Source organism: Conger conger, chromosome 1, assembly GCF_963514075.1.
Source record: "Conger conger chromosome 1, fConCon1.1, whole genome shotgun sequence".
NCBI classification, from domain to species: Eukaryota; Metazoa; Chordata; class Actinopteri; order Anguilliformes; family Congridae; genus Conger; species Conger conger.
Window position 1 is genome coordinate 30,503,679 of NC_083760.1, and position 24,540 is coordinate 30,528,218.

At 40.2% G+C, this 24,540-nt stretch overlaps 1 protein-coding gene across 1 annotated transcript in view; it reads left to right on the forward strand.

Annotated features, from left to right (window-relative positions):
* Positions 1–8,258: 8,258 nt before the first annotated feature.
* tmem121aa (transmembrane protein 121Aa) overlaps positions 8,259–24,540 on the forward strand; it is a 64,334-nt gene continuing 48,052 nt past the window's right edge. Inside the window, exon 1 of the mRNA XM_061262758.1 lies at positions 8,259–8,429. The gene's annotated coding sequence lies outside the window, so the exon portion shown is untranslated. The remainder of the gene's footprint in view (positions 8,430–24,540) is intronic.

Below are 24,540 nucleotides of genomic sequence, written 5' to 3' on the forward strand. Positions count from 1 at the left end.
ATACTGTATGTGCACACATAAACACTCATACGCACACACACACACACACACACACACAATTCTGTGGTACTAAGATGGGTAGATCACTCTATATCTGCCAAGTGGGGAGCCAAAGTTTCCTTGAATAAAAATGTTTTCAGATTTAATTTAATTTATGATGAATATGTCAATTTTACTTTATAGTAAATTTATGTAAATAACTGGAAATGTAAATGTATAATTAATGTTCGTTGATTGGTTATTTATGGAGGCTTCAGTTAAATTAAAGTATAATAAACCCAAACAGTCATAGATTTTATTAAACAGTGCTTAAGCTTTCTACCAGGTCTATGCTGCAATTTTCTATAACTGAAAAATACTTTTCACAAAATGAGACAGTTAAGGGCTCATCTTCAAACGTGGCTAAATTTGATTTGGAAGATTGGAACAGTTCAACCTTTCCCATAAAGACAATTTGCTTCAATAGCAGACGTATTTAGTGTGCGTCTAGGAGTAAAACTAAACAGGAAATGAAAATGTTGCTGTGAACAGAGTTGGTGGTGCAGTGGATCCTACCTGAGGCAGATGAGTTCAAGGCTGAGGCAAAGATCCTGGTGACTCATGAACATCTCTGGGGGATATCCATGTTTGAAAGAACTGGAGCTAGACCTATGATGGTAGGAGTATCAAGATCAGCTGCTGAAACTGAGATTTTGAGCTTGAAACTGACCGTGAGGTCAATGTCACACGCCGTGACACACCCCAGGGAGGATAGTCGAGCTGGACACAGGGAGATTGGCAAATACCAGATTGTGGTCCTCGGATTGCCTCGCTTCCTTCCTGCAAACGGTGCCCCTACCACAGTCAAGGAACTGGAGCCAGGAAGGATTGAAAGCCAACTCCAATGCCAGGGAAGTCTCTGGTTGCCTCACCAATGGCAGCTTCTGCTTTGCCTGTAAATGTATCATCTCTTGTGCCAACTCCTCTAGTGACTTCCCAAGGCACTTTGTTGGTTAGTTTGGTTCATTTTGATGCCAGTCAGCAAATTTGCTTAGTACCTGAACACATTGCTGCTAACTTTAAATTGGCCAAAATTGGCAATGCAACTTAGTTGGAACAGCTCAGGAGGTATCTTCAACTTTGTCTTTGGAAGAGAGTTTTGATTATGGTGTAGGGAAAGCTATAATTCTGTTCAACCTGTTCAAGGTCAAATCGTAACAGGAACAGGAGTGGGGAATGGGTAGGGAAAATGCAGACTGACTAGTAACTCTAGTCCATATCTGCCTAACCAGCACTAACTAACCAGGCTAATCTTTGAAGGTTACTGGGTATGGGGCTCCTTTGAACACTGAGCTTCAGAACACTCAATCTGCAGGCTGTGACCAAGAGTCTGCACAGTGTACCCCCAGTGGAGATTTCCACCCAGAGTCACCTTCAAAAATAACGGAGGAAAAATAACAAAGCAAAATAACAAAATAAGTGTCCCAATGGAAGGATGTGTAACCCAGCTGGGAACATTTCAACTATCTGGAGTCACTGTATGGCAAGGAGAGGGGGAAAATGAAAGTCAAAGTCGGAATGAATGAATCAGGGTCAAATACAGGCGGAATTCACTGGGACAATCAAAGGGATAAGCAAATATTCAAAATTGAATTGAAAGAGGCAATGGTCAAACCCGAAATCCAATCAGCAAACAAACCAAAAAGGGCTAGACAAGAATCAAAAGTCAAATAAAATAAGGTTGAACGCGCAAAGTCAATGAAGTCATCTCAAATCTGCAAGCAGATTAGGAAGTGCTAGGCTTCACTGGTGAAAGGCAAATGGCAGCTTTTTCAAAAAGAGGAGCCAGCCACAGAATAGGCCAATCTGGGGCAAACCAGGAGGAAATAAAAGATCATCACTGACACACAAAGATAAGCAAATGTAACATAATACTTAAGATAGAGGTCATAACACTTGATTCTCTGTTATTTCTGACTCACTGTGTTTAAACACAATGGTTCCCGAACTTAGTTCTGGGGGACCCCTGTGTATGCTGGTTTTAGTTTCAAGCACAATAGCAATTCAAGAATATTATCAATAACATTAACAATTTTTCTGAATGCTTCTAAGGTGCTTTTCATGTTTTGAGGGATTATTTACCCTCTTAAACTAAATTACATATATTAAATGGAATAAGTATTGGAGCAGCTGGAGAAAATTAAAAGCCATTTTTGTAAAATATTTCATACAAGTGCTGTAGGGGAAACAACACTTAATAAGCATAAATAAACATTTGCTAATTTGTTCATTTCTGTCAAGGATTTCTTGAGATTTTAAACTGTGAGAAAATAAATGACAGTAATAGTGATTTGCTGTTTCATGGGGAGATCTAGACACCTGAAAACTATTTTCATATAAAATTAACCTTTACAATGCAGGCAGTAGCTGTAGTTTTTTGTCACATTGCTTTCTTTGGAGATCTACCTTAACACCAGATTTAACATGTAGATTGCCAGTCAAGGGGCCGTGCTCCATTGTGCTCTTGGTCAAAAGGGCTGTGCTTAAGCATCAGATGTTTTCGTTAGCTTTTTAGGAAGTGATGTTCTTAAAAGTTAAAGCATAATAAACATATTGTTCTTGTGAACATTACACAACCCTAATACACACACACACAGGCACTCTCTCTCTCTCTCTCACACTCACACACACACACACACACACACACACACACACACACAAACACACACAAACATATAAGCCCAAACCAACATGCTCACAGATACTCATTTACCAGCTGTGATGGCTATCTCCTGCTCTCTTGGAAGAGATGTGCAGAGGCCCAGCCTTTGATATGGTAAAGAGGTCACCTGTCTGTTTTTAGAGTGGCAGAGGGAGCTGTGGGAACATACACACACATATAGGAGGAGGCGTTATGGAAGGATACATATTCCAGGTGCAACCCCGATGGGAGAATGTTTTGCTCAGTTTCCATAGGAATTGGACAAAGCGGTCCGTTACAAGTCTTTAAATGAGCACAAAATTTACTCTCTTATTAAAATCTTAGTGATTTCCAGAATGCCAGAAAGCTGCTCTGCAGCTTACTGCACAGAAAACAGGTTTAAAACCCAGATTTGCCAAGAAGCCTGTGGCTAACAAAAACTAACAGCATTAGCTATATGAAATGAAATCACTTCATGATGTAGTAGCATGCACACAGGCTGACACACACACAAAATGTCATGCATTTTATAGATGCTATATAGGATTCTACTGTACAACCTATAAAATGCAATTCCATGTATATTGTTTGTTTTACAACATTTCCAATGTAACCTCCAATGTGAGTACACGGAAGCTATTACTGGACAGGTTACAAGCTCCAGTAACAGGTACACAGGCCCACTCACACACTACTTCATGCATGGCTTGCATGCATGAACACACGGACGGGTGGACATGCGCACACACACACACAGTAGTTTTTCTAACCCATTACCATCACCTGCAGAAGCTACTCCAACTCTGTGCTGATAACACGGACCTTTACCTTCTTTTGAGAGTCACCTGCTCCACAAAAGGAAGTCAGCTGCTGCCTCCATCTCCAAATACCAACTGCATGTGGCTGTGTAACCTGCCTGTGAACAACAGATCCGGTCACTGGTATAAACACTCTATGCAGGCATGGCTCTCCGTGTCTATTCTGAAATAACCAAACTTGTCTTGGCAATGGTTATTAGCTACCCTGTCTTTGTACAATATGTGATGCTACATTTATATCCAGTGTCTATCTTACAGAAAAAAGGTTATATGTATAAACTATTCAATGAAATAACTTGTGGCAGGCTAATTCATTTGGTGTTAGTATTATTTTCTGATACGCAAAGAGTCCTGCTGGGATATATGTTTGCTGTTTTCCAATGTGAACTGTCTTGATCATGTGTTGATAGCTAGTCTAATACGTAAAATATTAAGCGTCATTTAGCTGCCTAGTGTGAAAATGTCCTTGAAGGAGAAAAGTGGGTTGCAGTAAAGAAAGGATAAAAAAGGACCAGGAGGAAAAGGTAGCAAAACTACATAAACTGGACGGCTTTTGGAAAAAAGAATCGCTCAATTGCTACCCTGTTCCCAGTAGGAGTTGCCCATCGCAATCACTACAATCGACGGCTGTGAAACCTTGCAGGTAGGATAGCAAGCTACATATAATGTTAGCCTACTGTACCTTCTGTCTATATGTAAAACCTATATCTCTCAACCTATATCAAGATTTTGCTCAACGCATGTTAATGTGAGCTAACTTAATTTTTACAATGCTCAATCTTGCGATGATTAATAGACATTAGTCAAAGTCCATAAATGTACTTCACTCGCATTGCATTCAAATTAGCTTAGTTGATTTGTTGACTTGTTGATTTGATTCTATGACCATCCTCGTTGGTCCATGTTTCTGACTTGATTTATACAAACGTTCTAAAGTATTGCAAATGATGTAGCCTGTGTCCCAATAACCAAAGTAACTCATGAGCCTGTAAAATATATGTTGAATGGTGCTGTGTGTGTGCGTATGTTATACGGGTAGGTTATACGCGTTTGCGTGTGCGTGCCTGCATCTTAGAGGAAGGGCCCATAAAAAAATATTGCAGCGGGGCCCATCCTAACTAGCTGCCACCACTGTCCCTGCTAAAATACTTATTAAAGTGTGCAAGACAATGTTTCCACCAGTTTGGTCTTCATCAGGTACTGTAAGTGTGGTCATGTGAGTGCAATTTTGTAAATGGACCTATTAATGCCGGTGTACTTACATGACCACACTTACCTGAAAAAGACAAGTAGCCTTGCTCACTTTAATAAGTAGGGAATATTCACAGCAGTGTGTGGGTATTGCTTTCTAGCCTCGCATTCTTCTTTTTTAACCTAGAACCTATGCTAAATACTTTGTATATGTGCTTGACTCTATAATATTAGCACTGTGAGGAAGACCAGGAATTTAGCATGGGAAAGAACTATGAGGGAGGTGCACACTCGATGTGAGGAAAAACACATAGAGGCGATGTGAGGACACACGGCCGCATGCGAGGGGACATGCAGAGCCTTAATTATCCCTCCGAAATAATAACCGAAAATCACATTAAAAAGAAAGATCATTTGGGTTAAGGAACAGAAGGCTAAGGGGCTTGTGGGGCAGTTAGCAGAGCGTGGGAAATCTGAGCAATGTCTAATTAAATCACCACGTCAGCTCGGATCTGAATAAAAATGTCTCTAACTACAGCTGAATGTTTTGGTCTTTTTCCAAAGAAAGAATGTGCTGTCGAAAATGCAGGGGGCATAAGATGCATTAACACCTTCACAGTATACATAAATGGTATTTACCCTGTTGACTGCCAATTATCTACTGGCATACACCCCATTGATTGGTCTCCACTCTCTTGATTCGGCAACCTAAACTTATTTTTTTGACTTATTAAAGGTACAATAGGTAATTTTGGACTTCTAACGGTCAAGAGAGGAATTGCAGCAACAAACATGCTAAAACCACAACACTGTTTATCCCACCCCTTCTCTGTGAACACGCTGACGTTGAAATGCCTTTGGCTTTGGCAATTAGAACCAATTTTCAACCAATGAGCATGAATTATTGTACAGCTATATGAGTGGCGGCCCATCAACTGCATATTTTGAAACCCGAATTTAAGGACTATAAACACAGGCAGAGGGTGAGTCAACATGTCAGTGAGCCTTTTTCAATGATAGGAAGGGATTTACAATGGTCTTGTAATAATAATTTAAAACAAAAATCTTACCGATTCTACCTTTAAGTCTTCTGCAGCTGTAGCCTATCCAATTAGAGGTTTGTGTGTGCTGTATGTTCAGCGATGCTCTTCTGCATCCCACTGTTGCACTGTTGTCAGTGTGCATTACTGTCACCTTTACAGACCTACGGTCTGGCCCTTCTTCTCTGACTTCTCTCATTAACAACGCATTTCTGCCCGCTCACTGGATGTTTTTTTGTTTTTCACGCCATTCTTTGCAAACTCTACAGACTGTTGTGTGTGAAAATCCCAGGAGATCAGCAGTTTCTGAGATACTGAAACCACTCTGGCACCAACAATCATTCTACGGTCAAAGTGACTTAGATCACATTTCTTCCCCATTCTGACAGTTGGTCTGAAAAACAGCTGACCCTCTTGACCACGTCTGCATGCGTTTATGCATTTAGTTGCTGCCTCATGATTGGCTGGTCAAATATTTGCATTAACAAACTGGAACCCTCCAAAAGTATTGGAACAGCAAAATGAATTCCCTTGTTTTTGCTATGCACTTTAAATAATTGAGTTTGAGGTCAAAATATGTAAATGAGATGATAGATGCGAATTTCAGCTTTTATTTCCTGGTATTTTTATTTTGATATGTTAACATATCACCTTTCGTATCTGACCACCCAATGTTTAGGTGAGAAAAAGTATTGGAACATGTGACTAACAGGTGTTTCTTGTTGCCCAGATGTGCCCTGTTAAATTGATTGGTTAAACAATAAATAGTTCTGAATAGTTCTGAAACTCTTGGTTTTAGCCTTGGGTTTTGTCTGTGAAGACTGCATTTGTCTTACCAGAAAGCTGTCTTTGGGTGAAAAGCAAGCCATTTTGATGAGGGGAAATCAATCAGAGCCATTTGACAAGCTTTGGGCATAGCTTGTACAAAAACTTGGAATGTCCTGAAAAAAAGAAACCGCTGGCGTACTTAGCCACCAACATCAAACAGGACGACAAAGGAAAAATACAGCAGTTGATGAAAGAAATTGTGAGAGCTGTAATGAAAAAACCCAAAACATCAGTCAGTGACATCACAAACAATCTCCACAGGGCAGGGCTGCAAATTATATCAATCAACCGTTCAAAGAAGACTTAGAGAGCTACGCTGTAGAGGCTATACCACAAGATGCAAACCACTCATCAGTAGTAAGAATCGGAAAGTGAGATTACAATGTGCAAAGTACAGAGATGAGCCACAAAAGTTCTGGAACAAAGTTTTATGGATTGTTGAGATCAAAATTAACCTCATCTGTGAAGCACGGTGGAGACAGTGTCATGGGATTGAGCTTGCATGGCTGCTTCTGAAGAGGGCTCACTAATCTTTAATGATGATGTCTACCAACTTATGGAGAAATGCGTCCAAACTAATTGTTTTGTCACAAAATAAGAATGCAACAGTTTGGTGATGTCAACGGGTCGTAGGCTTGATGCAGTTATTGCTAGCTAGGGATATACTACTATATTAAATGTTATTTACTTTCATTTACATGAATACTCACAGTTCCAATATTTTTGCTCACTTAAAAATTGGCTGTTCCAATACTTTTGGAGGGGGCTGTGCTACTACTGCTCTATCCTACTGACTGTTACAGACTGGTATCTGCCCGATGCGCTGGTATTTTCCAAACATAAGCGTCAGCTCACTAGCCTACTTTTTTTTTTAGCACGTAGACTAGGCTACTATTGGTACCACACTGAATGATTAATTGTGCGGAACATGTCTGGAACAGTTTCAATTGTGTTCGCTTGTATTTTTGACTCATATTCGACTCCCGCGCGTTCCCCTTCCTCTCGATGCTTGCGTATCTGGATAAAATTCTTATTTGCTTTTTACATTTTGGAATTCTGGATTGTAAGAGTTATTCCCTCGCGGGACTGGTTATGACGCTATGAATGGTATTTAAAACACTTGTTAAATTATCGCGTTTTAAAATTAGCGGATAAAATTAGCGGATATTTGCATGTGTGTGCTTATTTTTGTTATTATTTAAATATGCATAAAGAATTCATTTAAAATTAAATAATACATTTTATTTTATTATTTCATGATGAGCACTTTTGTCCAGTCCGAGTTTGGGCAATGTGCAATATCGATATACTTTAAATATATAGCTACAGCTAAATTTAAACCACGTAAAGTCTGCAGCGCAGTACCTCGCTGTGCGCGAGTCCGCATGAAGCTGTTGCATCGGGAGTACAGAGGGAGGGAAAGCGGGCAGCTGACGGTCTCTCTACATAAGCAAATTGGCAATAAATTATTCTCTCTGCTGGGCGGGTGGAGGGAGAATAATCGAGAGAGAGAGCGAGGGAGAGATAGATAGAGAGAGAGAGAGAGAGAGAGAGAGAGAGAGAGAGAGGGAGAGAGAGAGAGAGAGAGAGAGAGAGAGAGAGAGAGAGAGAGAGAGAGAGAGAGAGAGAGAGAGAATCCGGGAAAGAAGAAAATACAAAGGAAACGTGAATTGGACTGGCAGAGCCGGCCCGCAAACGGGTTGCATGCCATATCTCTCGATGGCTGTCACGATTTCGTCTCCTATCAGCTAAAAACACCCCGACCACAATACTGAATCGCTTCTCACATCTGTGCGCATCAAAACGGATTAAATCACCACCTAGCGCCCGTGTCCGGATATAGGGGATCAGCACTCTGGACAACGACCAGCGGTAAGATAGGGGTGCTTTTTAGTAAGTCATTTGCAAGGGAATAGTTTAATCGTTGGGCTACTGTAGAAGCACGTAACCCATTTTGGTAGTTCGACCAACATAACAAAGTAATTTTTATTTCAGTAGCCAAATTAAAGTCATCTACTGTTCCGAAATGTGCAAAGTTGCGGGTTTGTAAATGACAAAAAGACCATAAAGGCACTGATGTAGGTAAAAGCGTATCCAAGGGAATGTGTTGATTCTCGTTTGGGAGTCTATGTTCTCGTTTTAGCGGCGCTGCAGTACGTGTTTCCATTACCCTACCGTTGCAATTCCAAGTTATAGAGGAATATTCATCACTGTTACGCTGGTTGGGTTGTATCGGCACTGATTATCATATAACATATAGGCTAAGCTGTATATATGTTTTTGCTTTCCAGTTGTTGTTTCGGCTATTATTTGATATGTATGCGTACCAATGCATGTGCAGGCTATTTTCATGTAACACCAGTCGATTAAAGTGATGGAAAGTTCACATACTGAGACGCGTGGATTAAGGTGTTTGCGAGGAGAAAATCTACCAGTATATTTCAGTCAACCATTAATCTCGGTGTCAGCGCGTGTCAAGTCAGCAGCGGAGCTCGTGGCGGAAACGGCACACAGATCAGCGCCAGTCAGCGACAAGTTAAGGTTTCCTGCACTGGCCAGGAGCCCCCGATCGTTTTCAAGCCCGCTTTCTAAATAGCCACTGCAGGGGGCTTCGCGCTGAAAGCAGGTAGCCACAGTCCGCTGGGAGTAATAATTTGTCAGTATTAAAATAAGGAATCCATCGCGCAGCATTTAACCCGTTTACTGCTCCTCGCTCTGTCCACGTCCACTTTTTTTTAGATGGTCTCTGAATCTGCTTGTGTGTTTTACAGTCAGGGTATGCTTCATCCAGTCTCGTTCTCCACTCTATACTAGCCTACTCTGTGAAGCTTGAGGTCTTACTGCCACTTTAAATAAATTGGTTTATTGGATTCTGAAATATATGTGGCAATTTCTCCGGACGTCTTTGCAAAAGATAAATTATGCCTTAATAGTATTTTAGCTCATTTAAGCTATTTTGTCTTTCTACTTTTTGTTGACATGTCAATGGGATTTGAAGAGACTCTTATTACATTAAGAAGCAGAGCTGCCTCTTGAAATATGACAATGGATCTCATTCATTTAGTGTACCCTCAGGGACAGGCTGCAAATCAGGTGTTTAGTTCAGACTGCTGACTGCTCAGCCTTGAATCATGTGCTACTGGAATCATTGGTAAAATTTTAATAACATTATTCCCCCTAAATTATCTTTTTTAAACTTGAAATTTGATGACAAAGTTTGTGATGAGTGAAAGGTTGTTTCTTCATGCAAAATAGATTTAAAGTTCAATTAAGCTGCTTTATATTAGGGGTTTAGTGAAGGCGGGTCATTTCGGACCCTTAGGACAAGGGGAGTATGCAGAACTACACAAGGGTTAAAGCACAACATGCCATGCTCAAATTTATATCTCAAGGGTTATTACATGTTCTTCCTTCACTGCCTTTTAAAAGATCAGGATTTTATTTACAGTGAGTGGTCTGTAATTTTTAGGGGCAGAGGTGATGTCATGTAATATTAGTGGCTTCCTGAGAAATACAGGGACAATGTGATGTCCAAGCACAACGACTCCATCCTAAAGAATGATCTAGAACTGGTGGTGGAATTCTTACTTATCAAACGAGGCTCAGTCACTGACAGCTTCCTCTATCTGGATAAAGCCAGTCACAATGGTTGTTAAAAAGAGAACATTTGGTTTCTCCTGGATGCATATTAAAACTGTCTTTGATAAGGTCGATATAATTTTATTCCTAGCACAAGATGAGTATTCAAGCCTGTTCATCTTTGAGATGATGTTGAACATGGCAGAATTTGAAAAATTTCTCTATGATACACATGATTCTTGTTCATTACTTTCAAGCATAAATTCAGTCAGCGACGAACTTATAATGACACATAAGAATCCAAGTAATGGACAATTTGCTTAGATTCATTACTTGTTAGTTAAATGCCAAACATAATGGTCTAATACTAAAGATTGTCCTCAAGTGCATATGTCACTGTATATTTGCATAAAATCAAATGTAGCATAACATCTGTGAGCATTTATGCAGATCCTGTTCTTCAGCTAGGCTCAGATCTGCTATGTGCACTTTATTTCACATGATAAAAGTGCAGGAGTAGCAGTGATTTGATAGATGCTGCTGATGCTGAAACAAAGAATGTCAATGTATGCTATTGTAGTTGCAACATTTTACCTTCATTGTACATTTCTTGTACATGAATGAATGAATGAATAAAAATACAAACAAAAAAACATTCACTCTGTCATGTCAGAAAAAAAAAAAACTAGTCTCCTGGCTGTCTGCAGCTAGCCTGTTGCTGGTTTTCTAACAGACAGCTAACCACATTAGCTAAGTGGTTTGCTACAAAACACAGCATTATTATACGTTCTACTTGTAACAAGAGGTACTTGAATTGAAGACAGCGTTGTCGCTAGCCAGCTCGCTAGCTAAATCTCACACAGGTGTTGTCTGCATCAGACCATAAAATAGTGTTGTCTCTAGGCTTCCAGCCTTCACCTGATCTGCATGCTTATTTTGCTTACATGCTCACAGTCAAAACAGAAAGGCATGCGAGCTGAAATCAGCTAATCGATTAACATTGCTGTGGGGCGGCTAGAGATACAATACTCTATTCTGTGTGCGGTGTGTGTCTGGGATCAGTTTAAAATGAACCACATCAATCCATCTGTTTGCCAGCTGGATATTAAAATTATGTGCAGGTTTTTGCGAATCAATACAGACACCTCTCAAAGCAGAGCTGAATAGAATGTCATGATGGATACACCTGCATTTTCAAAATGCAGCACACATTTTTAAAGTTTTTTTCATTGAGGCCTTTTTGAAAAAGGTATCCTGTGTTAATTCGACCTCTGTTGCAGAATGACTTTGAAAACTCAACTGTTTATCCACTGTTGTTGAAGTATTCAAGTTTTGTATCGATAGCGCAGTCCAACAGAAACATTTTTTTTCTTTTCCTAGATTGATTATGAGACTATGATCACATTGTGACCACATTATGAGATGACATTGTGGTGACATTATCCCAGGAGGTAAGGGCGGTCATCTGGCAGTTGGATGGTCCTGGGTATGTCGAAGTGTCCCTGACACTAAACCCCCAATTGCTCCCGACAAGCTGGTCATTGTCTCACATGTCAATGCATCGCCATTGGTGCTTGAGTGTGTGTTTGTATGGGTGAATGAGAGGCATTAAATATAAAGTACTTTGGATAAAAGTGCTATTTAAATGCAGTCCGTTTACCATTGCCAAATCTTAGGTCTTGCTGAAATGGGGCCAATGCACTGAGGAAACATTCAGGCAACCTTGAGGAAACCTCGAGACATGCGTCACTCTCCATGCAGCACTGTCACCTGTGGGAGGTGTGGATAACTGTGATTCTATATCGCCTCTTACACCAGAGGTTGCTGGGAAGGTAATCTTGTTGAGACACTGTTCCAGTTTGTGGATGCACCTGGTGTCAGATTCACACTGAACCAGTGTCAACTGTGTCTGGCAGTCCCCCAGGGCATCGTACGGTTTTCTGCTCCTCTTCTGTCCAGAGAGGTAGGTTTCAGTTGTTGGGACTGTGGATGATTCATTGTGCACAATCTCACCTTTTCTGATCAATGGGGCACTTGTAGTCTGCCAGCAACAGCTGCGTATGTAGCGTAGTCCTCCAACGCAATGAATGTGCAGCTCGGTTGGTTGAAGTGGCATCCAGCAACACACACTTTGGACAAGTGAACATGCTTGACTGCACTCTACAAAATCAACAGAAGAGGCTGCAGTGATCAGACTGGCTCATAAATACAGTTGGGCATTCCAAATTTAGAAAGATACACCTGCATTTTCAGAATGAACCACACATTTGTTCTGTGTTTTCTAATTGAGGCCTTACTGGCCTTACCTGGTATATGATGAGGTGAGCGAAATGCCTCAAAAAGATACACTTAATTGGAACATCTCTGTAATTTCGCATATACCAAAATTTCTACCTTATGATACATATATTTTTATAGAATTTGTGACAAATTAGGGCTGGGAATAGATACTAATGGATGTAAGGGATGGCCACTGGAGATATTTAGAGAAAAGAGAAATAAGGAGAAAAAAAAGGTTATAAAAAATTTATTTTACCGCAGAATTTCTTCAATAGTATTCGGATTTGAGCAGAGGTGCACTGCCCTAATGCGAGAGAGTCCCACATACAGGGTATATACACTTCAGAGGGGCATGGTAGGGGCTTTTTAACCGTGCAATGTTAAAACCCGCCAGCCTTTTGTGCTTTCGTGTCTCCCTTTTAGCATGCCTTTGCCAGCCCCGGGAGGTACACGTCACCCCCGCCGTCTAATTATCTACAATGTAGCTGCGGACATCTGCCATGTCCATTGTGTGAAGTGAAGCGCTTGACTAGTTTGCTGGAGAGAAGCCATTTGCCCCCGGTTGCTTGGACATGTTTACTGTGTCCCTGCCCAGTTTTCCCATGTGCTGTGTCACTTCTAAGATCCCACAGCAGATTTAGTCCTCAGAGAGACAACTAGCGTATGATATTTGGTATTTTAAAGACTGTGGACCATGTCATTTGTTTAGTCTTTTGAAAGTGTTGTTGTATGTTGAAATGGTTTGGAGGCAGTGTTAGTTTACACCTCTGCAAGACATTTATTCTGTCTATTAGCATGGCTGAGGTCACAGTTCCTGGGAGAAGAAAGTGATTGGAATATTTTTACAGGCCATCATGGGTGGATGTGCAAAGTATTAAGCCACACAGTCCTATTTGCCCTGCCTTGCTTTACCTGGTGTACATGTGCTTTGCGATAAGGCATTTAATCCCTGCAGTAAGCTACACTTAATTGGAACCTCTCCGTAATTTTGCATATACCAAAAAATTGACCTTATGACACATATGTTTTTATAGAATTTGTCACAAATTCGGCCGAGGAAAAATAGATGATGGTAATGGATGGCCACTGAAAGTTAGAACAAGGTATTCCCTGCACTTGCAGAAAAGAAAAGGTTTGTTGGATCTAAGTCATAGCAGTGGGACCGTTTGTACACCATCTTCGAAATACTCTCTTAAAAGCAGGACAGGACCAAATATTATGGATTTTAAATGTTTATATATTTTGGTTAATAATTGCATGTGTACAGTGGGCTCCAGAATTATTGGCACCCTTGAAAAATATGGACAAAAATTGTTGTAAACTAAAAAATTACGTATTGTAAGCTTTATTTTCCAACATGCAGAAAGTAGTGTGCTTTATTAATGATTCAATGGAATCAACCAAAATCTTACATATTTAAAATAGACTAATATTTCCAGAAAAAGCAGTTTCCACTAATACTTTGTACAAATACCCCTGGCTGCTATGAGACTTTTTCTATAATTTGTGATATGGTTAGAGAACACATTTGATGTACTGATTTCCTCGTACTTTGTTGAATTCATGAGGTTTGGCAAACTCAAGATGCTTGGTTTTGTTTATTGTGCTCAGTATGGGCATACCGCCCTTACAAAGAATTTGCTGGTGTGGTGGTGCCATTTGGCTTCCCTCATCATCTTCTTTACTGTCCGTACTTGCGTCCTCTTCCTGGCAAATTAGTAACCATTCCATATGCTGTATGGCTTTTCATTAGTGCAATTACAGTGCTAAGTATGTTTAACCATGTATGGTTTTTTTGTACCATTACCCGACTTGTGATGGCTTTTCCCATACTGATGGTTGACAAATGATTTTGATTTTGCATGCTTGTTATATCACTTTTTATATTCTAGTGAAACAGGAAGTGATGGAATGACACAATGTAGTTCCTTTATACTGAGATTAATTAAATTAAAGTAAAATTGTATTGCCAATTTCACTTTGTTTGATTTTGTCTACAATAATTGTTAGGGGTGCCAATAATTTTGTTATAGAAGTCCTTATATTATTATCTATAATTTTGGCACCTGTGTTTTTCAGAAAGAAATTTGATTACTAAGTAAAGAACATGGAAACGTGACAGTGAATGTATTGAAATAAAAGCATAAAATTCCTGTATGTTTGAACATAAAATATAGATCATTATCTATGTTGTTAATTATATGCAGCCTTTGCTCTCAATTTGCAGTAAGGGTGCCAATAATTCTGGAGCCCACTGTACAGTATAATAGTTTGAAGTTAAACAAAACAAATACAAGAAAGTATGTTTGTATATGTACATATGTATGGGTGTGTGTGTATAATAATATAAGGAATTGGTTGTGCTTGCATTGCAGTAAATACACACATTAACACTGACGCTCCTTGTGCAACGGATGCGGAATGAACAGATTTATTTCCCTTGATCATCTTTGATCTGCTGCTAGCTCTGCTTACTGCAAGCGGAAACAAGCTCTGATTAATGCACTGCAGACCAGGGTGGTGGTGGGGGAGAGAACACATTGATAAACAAACAAATATAGCAACCATACATACCTCCTCACCACATTACAGGCTGCTATATGCCCTCTTGATGTCCTCATTGGAGTTCAGGCACTTCCTGCCCTGCTCTTGGGCTGCTAGCTAGCTCCCAATTCCTCAGCATAGCCGAGCTTCATATCGTTGTGAGCAAACAAAAAGTATTTCAATAGCTCAGGTTATTACAGCGCATTACACTATTACTGTTTGTGTGCGGCTACAGATACGACTGTGGAAAAATCGCAAGAAATGAAAGTGAGCGAAATGTGATTGCCTTTTATAGCCTACTCATAATCACTGTATTGATGAGGTTATGAAACAAATAATATTCAAGAAAATACCTTTTATAGATGTATGCTGCTAAATACAAGGTTCCGTTCTTAGCTTCTGTGTGTGTGTGTGTGTGATTGCGTGTGTGTGTGTGCTTTTCAGATCATGCACTTATGACACTTATGATAGCGGGTGTTCAGATCACTGGCTATCCCCCTTCGCCTGATGCAAAATCAATGTGAAAAACACACACAGAATGCAGACAAAGCAGGTCAGGAAAAATTTGTGTTGTTAAAAGGGCTGGTGTCCAGATCTGACAGCTAAAAGGCCACTGTGTGGATCTGAATTATGGGAGAATTGGCTCTGCTACACCAGTTAAGTGTCGGGCACTCACCATTCACCGATGCTGCATCTGCCACAGTCGCACCACGTGCTACGGAGACCCGCAATTTAGCGGTTACCATGGTGAAGGTGCCAGTTCAGAAGTCTTGACTGATGTGTGCGTTCAGAAGAAGTGAAGAGGGAACCCTCAGGCTTGGTCCCGCATGACATCAAGTCGCTTCGTGTGAACCGCACAGGACCTTGCGTTTGGCCGTAGAGCGGGGGAATGCAGGTTCTTGGCACTCTCCTGTCCCGGCGGTGGGTAAGGAGAGCCAGGCAGGACGGCATCGGCACCTGCCGCCACAGAGTGGGACGAACGCCAGGAACCACCATGTCAGGAGAGCAGCAATAATGTACTCACAGAGAAATCCTGCCCGTGATTTTTTCCTCCTCGGTCAGAGGGTACAAAACAGGAGTGATTACAGGCCTGTATTCATTAGGTGGTCCTTGTGTTCTGGTGGATTACTTTTGCTGCTTAGGTCCAAGGGACCTCTCTCAGGCAACTTCTCACTCTTTCTCTCTCTTTATCTCTGTCCGTCTCTCTCTGTCTTCCATGTTATTTCAAATTCATCCTTTGTTAATCCAACTCATCCATATTTCCAAATGCTACTGATCTGAAATGCCAGCTTGCCTAGTCACATCTTCATGACATTGACCTTTTCGTCTCAGGAGAGTGGAGTGCAGGAAATATGTACTTTCTATCGCAGCGCATTCTTCCAGATGTCTCTTCTTTTCGCTCGGCTGTCCACGAGCTGAGAAGTACATTATGTCTGCTTTCATAACTGAATGCCCGTTGATCATAGATTCGCTCTTCCGTGATGAGCCAGGGACAGTACTGTCCAGTGACACTCCCTGTGTGGCTAGCTGTACTCTGATATTTTCTCTCTCCTCTTCTCAAAGAAGGCCCTTCTATGTTGATTTCAAAAAGATTGTTAAAATGTTTTGTTTGCAGTGATTTACAATGGGAAAGTCTGCTTCTGTTACATAAGTATGCAAAGTACTCAATCCATAAGCAAGACATTTGAGGCAAACAATGTTAATGTACTGGTAAAGAGAAGTAAACAAAAACGCGACAGATTCTATATCAGCTTTTTGAGTAACTGAATTAAAGTAACATTGGTTGCATATGCAGTCATTTACATTTTTCAGCTAGATGAAAAATGAAAGAATGCTATGGAGGCTTCAGTATGCAAAACAGTGCAAAAACAAAAAAAGCAAGCAGAAACAAGAACGGTGCACTCCCTTCTAAGTTCTGTGCTTGCTTCTCACAAGTCTGTGCTCTTGCTTCTCACAAGTTGGCACCCTCAGTTTTGAGCATGTTTTTTTTTTTTTAACTAGAAATACATCAGGGGATTAAGGCCTGCTTGATGATCACCTAAACGGCCGATAGAAATGGAATTGAAAATGAACTGTAGCCTATGCCTTTTAGAAATGCACCAAAAAATGGCAATCATCAAATGAACCAGAGACAATTCTGATTACTTGATTCTTGTCAAGTAATTCATTGAAATGTATTCACAAGATGTACAGTATGCTGAGAATATCCACGTCAACTCTCCTATGAGGGAATAGTTAATCGGATGAATGTCATTGTATTAGCTGCCTGTAATCCAATGGAATTCATTATCCAACATACAAGGTGATATCAATTGCTAGTTAACCATGGTGGTGTGCCTGTCACACTTACAGTAGCTGCATTTCTAGACGCTATGGCTCTCGCTATAATGACTGGGACACGCAAGGTCGGTGGTTCTAATCCCAGTGTAGCCACAATAAGATCTGCACAGCCGTTGGGCCCTTGAGCAAGGCCCTTAACCCTGCATTGCTCCAGGGGAGGACTGTCTCCTGCTTAGTCTAACCAACTGTACGTCGCTCTGGATAAGAGCACCTGCCAAATGCCAATAATGAAATGTAATGTGACATTCCATGTTTACCATTGCTCAATGAGTGGCTAAGTTTTGCTAAGACGCAAGGCAGCTGGCAAACATTCCGAAGCTAAAAACAAATGAAAACTGGTAACATTGGCCCAAACCCAACACTGGAAATGAAATAGGAAAGAAATGTAGCCAAAACCCCTTATTGCTTGTTAGGTACCTGATAATAACAGGTTTGCTACCTACGTGTCGGCCTATTTGTTGGTTTGCTTCATTGGTAGCATTTCAAGTTTAATGCTAGCTTACAATCTTGTATAGTGCTGGAATATGAAAATGGAAAAACTGAACAGCAACAGTCTCTTACAAAATATAATATTTTAGTGTTTTTGCCAGCTGTATACTGCGCTTGACTTGCGCACATGAAAACATCAAAATGTACGTGTTAGTCATCAGTGAACTATAGTTAGCAAAAATTGTGCCAAGACAATATAGGAACTCCTTTAGCTCGCATTGTCAGACAAAAAAGAAGATATGGACACTTTCCCCACAATACTGGTCTGCTTCGGTGGAAACCTTTGCTTGCATAGACACAGTTGGCGAGCTCTGGCAGTAGAACTTAGAATAAATAATTCTCAATTAAAATGTGCATTTTGAACTCTGTTAATGTTCGTCACATCTCAGCGAGACTATCTGGATGGATAGATAGTACTTTGGGTAAATGGGAACGAACATCAATTTCATTTTTGGCTGAACTGCACCTTTAACCCCTTAAGTATTGGCTCTTTTCTTGACACAAGCTTAAAAATGACACACCCAAAATACAATGGTTACTATTCTTGAACCCTTTTGGCTACAGACATAATCCTGGTCTTTTCTGAAAGGTAATCATTTGGGGTTTGTTGTTGTTGGTGTCAGAATGACTAAAACAAAGTAACAGAAGCTCAAACACAGTGAAAGTGGAAGTTTGTTTTCTCAATGAAAATATACACTCACCGAGCACTTTATTAGGAACTTACTTTATTACACCTACTTATTCATGCGATTATCCAATCAGCCAATTGTTTGGCAGCAGTGCAATGCACACAATCATGTAGATGCGGATCAGGAGCTTCAGATAATGTTCACATCAACCATCAGAATGGGGAAAAAATGTGATTTTGACGTGACTTTGACCGTGAAATGGTTGCTGTTGGCAGACAGGGTGGTTTGAGTATCTCAGAACCTGCTGATCTCCTGGGATTTTCACGCACACTAGTCTATAAAATTTGCAAAGAATGGTGCAAAAAACGTAAAAAATCCAGTGAGCAGCAGTTCTTCAGATAGAAACGCCTTGTTAATGAGAGAAGTCAGAAAATGGTCAGACTGATCAAAGCTGACAGGAAGGTCATAGTAACGCAAATAACCACACATTACATAACAGATAATGGAGAAGAGCATCTCTGAACACGCTACGCATCATAACTCTTAGTGGATAGGCTACAGCAGTAGAAGTCTAAAAAATAAGTCTAATAAATACCTAATTAAGTGCTCACTGAATGTATTCTGCTGTACGGCTGTTGTATGGCTGCTGCACAGCACCGACAAGTAGCCAAAATAGGTTAATTCGATTTAATTAATTAACTTATTTGATTAATTAGACTGGTAGTGAATTGTGTGCTTTTATACCAGATGCAGATGCAGCCTGTTGCCTGCTGTAGCATACAATGAAGACAATAAAGTGTTTAAACACAGACATTTGTCTTAAAATGCTGTGTACACATTATTCAATTTTTTTCATCATTATATGATCATGTGTTCCCCTAGATCCCTCCAATGGTTAATAAGAAGCTTAAAATTGATAGTATTTTTTCTGGCCGAAAATAAACATGAAAACGCAAACATTTAAAATGTTGTGTGCTTTGTGTATTAATGAATGATATCAAGATATACAGTACTGTGCAAAAGTCTTAGGCACCTGTATAATATTCTGTACAGATTGGATTCTTTAAAAAATAATTAAATGAAAGGTCCTAAATAAACATACTATGCATTTTAGTAACTTGACAGAATAGTTAAAAACTGAATCAAATCACTATTTTTTGTGACCACCCTTCGGCGTTAAAACTCCACACTTCTCTGAGATAGCCAACGCTGTCCTGCAGTTCTATAAGACAATCAGCAGGGAGGTTGTTCCAAGCATGTTGGAGAACTTGCCACAGTTCTTCTGCAGACTTTGGTTAGCCCCTTGCTTCTGATCTCAGACAGCCTTGATCAAGTTTTTATGTAAAATGTAGTAAATTGCTTACAGTAATATGTTACTTTTTTTAAGTAAATACAAAAATGTCTCTGTAAAATTAAATCTTTTGGAAAATGAATATTTGGAAATCTCAAATGTGTTCTTTCATACTAACACACAAAAAATAATTAGCATATATATATAATAAAGTCTAGGGTGCCTAATACTTCTACACAGTACTGTATGAATTTAATATCTTTGGACACGTTCTCCTTTTATTCTGACAAAGAGGTAAATAACAAAATCCTCCAGTCAATCATGATCATAATTTGAGCCCCTCTCCCAAGGAGTACAATCAGTAAAAGGGTTTTGTAGATTATGTTGCAGTTGATACAATAAAACACAGGAAACCTACTTGACAAAGAGGTAAATAACAAAATCATCAGGTCAATCGTGGTTATAACTTGAGCCCCTACACAAATGAAATGACACAGGATATTAGCGTGAGTCCTGTGCTAACATTGTGCTAACGCTGTGCTAACTTACGCATTGCGTCTACAAGTTTAAGCTAACGAGTTTAAGCTAACAAGTAGATGCAATGTAACAGAAACACCTCAATGTTTCTTACATCTCCCACAGAGTACAATCAACAAAAGGGAGGTGAAGACATAATTTATGGTCAGATTTTGTGTAATTATAAATATATACATATACATATAAAATGTGGTGCAGTTGCTGTGCTGATGTTCTGCATACCTACCGCTGACATGCTGCATGCGCATGTGGTATAAAAAAGTATTTGGTTGATCTTATGTCAATAACTGTATGATTTTTTTTGTACAGTATTTTTGAGCATTCATCAAGGGTGCCAATAATTCTGGAGCCCAATATATGTAATGTGACTATATGTTTTAGAAGATATTATACATATTCAGCTGGTTGATTTGTAAATATCCTTAGGATGCCAAACACTTTACAGATGTTAAAGACAGCCCAACTCTCCCAAAACGCAAAACTGTACGTAATAGGGAAACTGGAGCTTCTGAAAAATACAATGTTAAATATTCACAAAGGACGCAATACAGACTTTTGTAGTTTTCCACTGGTATATTCATACTACTATTACATAAATTCTGAATTGAAACTGTGTGTGCCAAAAGATACCGTTGTGTGGACATACCCCTCTGGGCAGAGAGGGATAGAGGAAGGCAGCAAAAGGAGGAAAGAAACAGGAGAGTGAGTGAGAGAGAGAGGGAAAAAAAGTCTGAGCTCGTCAGGATCTCTGCCTAAGGGGAGGAGGTATGCAAGCATGGCAGAGAGTCTGAAGGCCATTGTGCTGGTACGGTTGTGTGTCAGTGCAGATTTTCAGTTGGCAGTCTGACAACCAAGACTGGCTACTGGGAGAAAGGTGTGTGGTATGCATACCAAAGGAAGATTCCGGTTAGATCCATCTGAGCAGTACTTGGTTGCTCCGATTACTCCAACTGAATGATCTAACTGTAGAGTTTCTGTCTCTTGTTTGTGCAGGCTACTTATAATGGGAGGTGAGTCTTCAATAACTCCCGCAAAATAATTCATTCAAGATTATTAATTAATTACATTCATTTATTGAATTCCTTCATAAATTGGTCATGTAGAAAGAGAGATGAAAGATGACAGTTCCTGGTCGTAAATACTTAAACAGCTTTATTCCCTCAGTGGACATTTGGGAGCAAGTGGCAAGAGGAACTGTCATTGGCCCATTGATCTGAACCAATCGTTGCACTTTACTATCGAGAGAAAAGCCTTTTAATTCCTTCATATAGGTCATTGATTGACAGCTGCACCCATTATAGGGTTCATGATGCCGTGCTCTCAAATCACTATTGGTGGCTTGGGAGGGTTAAGTGGGTAAAAATGCACAGCATTCTCCCCTCATGGTCCCCCTCTTCCCCCATGACTTTGTACTCATACATGTTGTATTTATTAAGTAAGCTCTCGTGCAGACAAGGCTATTTTCAGGACTGTCACACATTTGAGTACTTCACATAAATAGCAATAAACATAGGTCTTTAAGCAAGACAGTTTTATGTAGAGACTAGTGTAAGTGATCAGGAGTTTTACATTTTATATGCTAACACAGTGTAATGTGTCTTAAGGTTTCAGTTTTACAACTTGTTTATAGAGTTTGGCACACTGTGATGATGTTTTGAAAAATTAGTCCAATCAATTGCAAAACAAAAATGTACTACCCCAGAATAAAAAATGATTCCTGGTTAGGATTTTAGGACTGGCTGGAATGATGATCTAATGGCTACATCATTTCACTTCTATCATTGTAGTGATCTCCTTTTGTCCTGCATAAAGCTACAACATGCCTCTCTCTACCTTATCTCTGTAGATTGGAAAAAAACATCATCAACAGTAAAGGTCAAATACAATCCATTTCCTGTTTTCCTTAACTCTTTCCACTTTCCACCAGAGGGCAATTTCAGCCTATTTTGTGCTAGTCCTATAAAATTGTCAATATCTGAAAAACAATTTACTTACATTACATTAATGGCATTTGGCAGACGCTCTTATCCAGAGTGACATACAGTTGATTAGACTAAGCAGCATACAATCCTCCCCTGGAGCAATGCATGGTTAAGGGCCTTGCTCAACGGCCGAACGGCTGTGCAGCTGTTATTGTGGCTACACCGGGGATCGATCCAATGACCTTGCAGGTCCCAGTCATGTATCTTAACCACAAAATCCATAACTTGTAAAACACGCAAGAAGAGCTGTTCTCAACAAAAGACAACAGTCATCGTAAGTACAATTATTAGTATTTTTTTATTATTAAGGGTTAGAGTTAGGCAAGAGGGATATCGGAAGGGGACACACAAGGTTGAAGATTTCTATTAAAGAAGAGGCTTGTACCATTCCAAAATTTGAGATCAAATTTATATCAGAGCATGTACATACAGTGTTCACAAAACGTACAAAATACAAAAATACAAAATACAACACATGTTTTTATAGTCTAGCACAGAATTAATTTCAAAGTCAAGTACTACTTCATATTTATGCGCAAACTTGATGTGATCATGTGTACAAAATATGATAAAGATATCGACAGACATTAAAATTCCAGAAGTTTTCCAAATACTGAACCCAGGTGTCCTCAAGTGTCCCCAAATCTCTCCAAATACAAAACAGCTGCATAACATTTTGTCCAGACACATGAATGATCAGAAGCTTATTTTTCTAATAAAACAGATTTTTTTGATACAAAATGTAAAGAAAATTAACCTTCACATGTGTTGTATGCACATATTCAATTCAATTAAATTCAATTTGATTTGTATAGCACTTTTTATAACACAGGATTGTCATAAAGACCCCAGGCCTGAGACCCCCTCAGAGCAAGCCCAGGGCGACAGTGGCAAGGAAAACCTCCCTGAATAACAGATAATCTAGCCGGCACAGGGCAAACAGTGAGTTTAACAGTCATGTTATATGCAATATATTAATTAATTAATTAATTAATTAAATCAATAATTATACAGATGACAAATATAGATTGTTATCTGGGAAGGTCCGGTTCTTGGCACAAGGAGGGCAGAAGTAGCAGGTCAGCTGAGGCCGGGGTCAGGTTGTAGTGCTTGAGCTACAGCTCCAGGCCGGAGGCCGGAGGAGGGAGAGGAAGGCAGAAACAAAACAATAATTAGTAGATGGTAAGTGGTAGATAGAAAGGACAGCAGAAGCAGGACAGCAGAAGAGAGGGGAAAGAGGTGCCTGTGTGTGATAAGGGAAACCCCAGCAGAATAACACTAAGAGACAAGAGGGACAAGGGACCGGCACGGACATGAGGGTGAACTTAAGGCAATTAACACCAGACCACGGCTAGATCCACCCAACACAGAGGGTCCATGCCATGATATAGTGACAGCAATTATCACTTAGTCCACCAGAGACTCTATGACCTATGCCAACACCAAGCAATATCCCTCAACTAAAATACTTGCTATACAGGTCAGATTTGAGCCTGGACTGAAACGCAGAGAGATGATCTGTTCCACAAAAATTAAAGTGGGTAAATCGTCCACAAGAGAGGGGCTTGATAGGAAAAGGCTCTACCGCCTACATTACATTTACAAGTCCTGCACTTTGGGAGAGAGTTTGGGAGAGAGTTGGTGGAGGAATCTACGGGTGCAGGAGGTCCTTAAGATAGGGAGGGGTAAGCTCATTTAAAGCCTTAAATGTGAGGAGTGCTTTGAAATCAATGTGGAATTTAATGGGCAGCCAATGGATGGGAGTGAAAGAAAGGTATATCCACTTTATCAGAGACTGGAGAGGTCATGCTAGGGGCAGAGGCAGAGGAATAATTTTCTATTGACTCTCTTATTTTTTAAGATTTTAGAATCAAAGATGTTCATGAAGTCCATCCATCCATCTATTATCTTAACAGGCTTATCCTGAACAGAATCGCAGGGAGCCTATCCCAACGTACATTGGGCGAAAGGCAGGAACACACCCTGGACAGGTTGCCAGTCCATTGCAGGGCACATACACCATTCACTCACACACTCATACCCACGGGCAATTTAGACTCTCCAATCAGCCTAACCTGCATGTCTTTGGACTGTGGGAGGAAACCCATGCGACACGGGGAGAACATGCAAACTCCACACAGAGAGGCCCTGGCCGCCCGGGATTCGATCCCAGGACCTCCTTGCTGGAGGCGGTAGTGCTACCCACTGCACCATCCGCGCCGCCCTGTTCATGAAGTTGTCACTACTTTAGCTGGAATGCATGGGTCAGCTGATGCATGGCTCTTTGTTAGACTACCGACAGTGGGGAACAG